General features: G+C 41.0%; 1 non-coding gene across 1 annotated transcript; it reads right to left on the minus strand.

Annotated features, from left to right (window-relative positions):
* Positions 1-2,418: 2,418 nt before the first annotated feature.
* LOC120068726 (small nucleolar RNA R71) lies at positions 2,419-2,522 on the minus strand. The gene has a single exon (XR_005479350.1). It is a non-coding gene; the product is annotated as a small nucleolar RNA R71 (small nucleolar RNA).
* Positions 2,523-3,022: the final 500 nt, after the last annotated feature.

Genomic DNA, 3,022 nt, shown 5'->3' on the forward strand with positions numbered 1-3,022 from the left:
TGCTGCCCTCGATGCTAGGTTGCACAAGGCACGCACGTGCGGAAAGTCCCGTCAAAATCCGGAGTGTTGAAACACTGTTGGGAGTGTTTTAATGTTGTCCTGTTTTGCAGCAGATGGGTGCTTTCTGTCTTCAAGCATTGCTCGACGTTTCTGGGATGCTCTTGATGCTGGGTCTGATGACATTTTGGTAGTTACTCCGATTTTCTTAAAGTTTGTTGAGTTTTTGGTTATTTTTTATCCTTTTTAGCCCAATTTCTCGGAATGGCTCCTAATCTCTGATAACTTGTAGAAATACAAGTTATTTTTTCTCTTAAGTTAGAACAACTAAGTATTTTAATGATAAACTCTCATAATTTTTATTAGAAACACATGGTTTATTCAAACATCAGCAAACTCATGCAAAAGAAGCTTTATTACTAAAAATCACGGCACTGACGCACTGTATTACAGGATTTCAACACAAGAATTAACATTAACGCATTAGACAAGTGCCGTAGGAAAAACTCTTAATGCATGGTCCATGTGTCGGAGGGAGTTCAACGCAAAGAAGAATCATTGCTCAAGGCTGATTGTGTCACATCACCACTTGCAAGTATGGGCACCTGCAGCAGGCGGCGTCTGAAAAGCTTCCAAGAGTCAGGCGGCCAACCAGGGCATGGACTTTAATGCTGACTAGGGCATGGACTTTAATGCTGCCCATTCACCAAGTGGACTTGACCAACGCCTATAAATAGATGAAGTCCCTCCGGTGTTAAGAGTTCGAAAATCATAAAGATCCTTACTCTCTGTAAATTGTAGTTATAGTCTTAATTTTGTAGAAGTTGTGCCATGGTGTTGAGACGATCAAAAGGGTTGAGAACTACCACCACCGTCGGTCAGGGAGCGGAGGACGCCACTCTTGAGTAAGACACTCCATCCACTTCCCATACAAGTGATTGTACACAACGAGATTGAGCCAAAGAACTACAAGAGATTGTATTCTTTGGCTTGACTCAGTTTCCTTCTTATTTATTGCTTTCATTCCATTCGATTGAATATTGCTTTTGTAAAGACTCCTTGTTTCTTTATAAAATTCATATATTTGATCCCTCATACTTGCTATAGTTTATTTCTTGTTTATGTTGAATGCATTAATACTCGATGCACAATTTCATTCTAACGCTCAAGCCAACTTGACAACTTGGTAAAAGCATCCTTAACTTAGATTGATCGAAAGAATAACTAAGCCGCATCAAGTAGAGTGCCTAGTACAGCTAGAAATAGACTTATTAGTGTTTCCTACATTCTGTGTTAGACGCATGTATCCTAGAGATAGGCTTTGTATGTTATTCGCATTAAGAAGTGTTGAATAAGGTCTAACACATAAACAAACATATAAGCAAATCATCCCATCTCATCCACATCACATCTTAGCTTTGTACACTCATCTTAGACCGACGCATCCTCTTACCTCAGCTTCCATTTTCGCATGACCCATCATTCACCACTCAACTCTTTTGTATCTTCTTGCATAGGCACAACAAGTTAGTGTAAATAATACATCTCTCATATTCATTTAGGAAAACCCCTACAATAGATACAATGCAAGGTCTGCATTTGGTTAACTCAATCCCTGAGATCGACCCTAGACTTACCAGGAACCTAAATTAGATTTATACTTGGGTCTAGTTTAGGAAAACTTGAATGTCCTTATTAGGAGTTGTGTGCGTTCTGTGCATATAACTAACACCCCAACGCGTTACTATTACTTAAACGCACCAAAGCATAAACGCATCACTTATAATTAGAACTTATTTCTCCAATTTATTTTATACAATACACTCCTAGAGTATCTCACAATAGCAACGAACAAGTTTTTGACGGCGTTGCCGGGGATTCAGGACCATCCAACGTAGGAACCGATCAAACCGTCGTCGAAGGTTAAGGCAACAATTTCTCAGACAACAGAACAGGCAGCGAGCAATGGCGGAAGAACACCCAAATCAGCAACTAGCGCAACAACTAGCTCATGCTTCATAGAATTTGATCGTGATGGCGAATAGCAGCACGCGTCCCATGAGGGAATACAAGTCCCTTGTACTATATGATTTCTCTTCAGGAATCATATACCCAACGCTAGATGGAACCAGGTTTGAAATGAAATCTGTTATGCTCCAAATGCTCCAAACTACTGGACAATTTGGGTGTGGTTATGGTGAAGATCCTCAAGCCCATATGAAGCGTTTCCTGGAAACGTGTAATTCCTTTATGATTCCTGGAATCACCCCAGAAGTAATCAGGCTGTCCTTGTTTCCCTATTCTTTGCATGATGACGCAAAACAGTGGGTGAGTTCACTGGAGCCTAGTGAAATCACCACCTGGGAGAAGTTGGTGGAAACATTTATGCAAAAATACTTCCCACCTACCACCAACGCGAGGAGACGTCGAGAGATTATGAACTTTGAACAAGAAGATACTGAGACCTTAAGTGTCGCATGAGAGCGTTTTAAGGGCTTAGTCAAAAATTGCCCAAACTATGGACTACCACTGACTATCCAAATGGAGACGTTTTATGGAGAACTGAATAGAGCATCACAGATGGCAACAGATGCAGCAGCAGCTGGTGAACATATGGACAAATACTACACTGAGGCTAAAGAGATACTAGACCGCATTGCTAAACACAATATGGAATGGTTGGATGGTACATATGATGGAAGAAATGACAGGAGAAGGAAATCTCAGAATGTTAATTCTGTTAATGCCAACGCAATAGCCACACTTTTTGCTCAAGTGGCTATGACGACCAGCCTTCTGCAGAACATAACGCTAGGAAACGCATCAAATCAGCAAAAGGTGAATCAGGTAGAGGCGTTTGGGCAGCCCACGGTCAACTGTGTGGGCTGTAGAGATCCTCACTCCTATGCTGAATGTCCACAAAACCCTCAGTCAGTATGCTTCATCAAAAACAACCCATTCTCTAATACATATAACCCTGGATGGAGAAACCATCTAAATTTTTCTTGGATAGGAGGAAATCAGA

Source organism: Benincasa hispida, chromosome 12 (genome assembly GCF_027475165.1).
Source record: "Benincasa hispida cultivar pf3 chromosome 12, pf3_genome.v1.1, whole genome shotgun sequence".
In the NCBI taxonomy this organism is placed as follows: domain Eukaryota; kingdom Viridiplantae; phylum Streptophyta; class Magnoliopsida; order Cucurbitales; family Cucurbitaceae; genus Benincasa; species Benincasa hispida.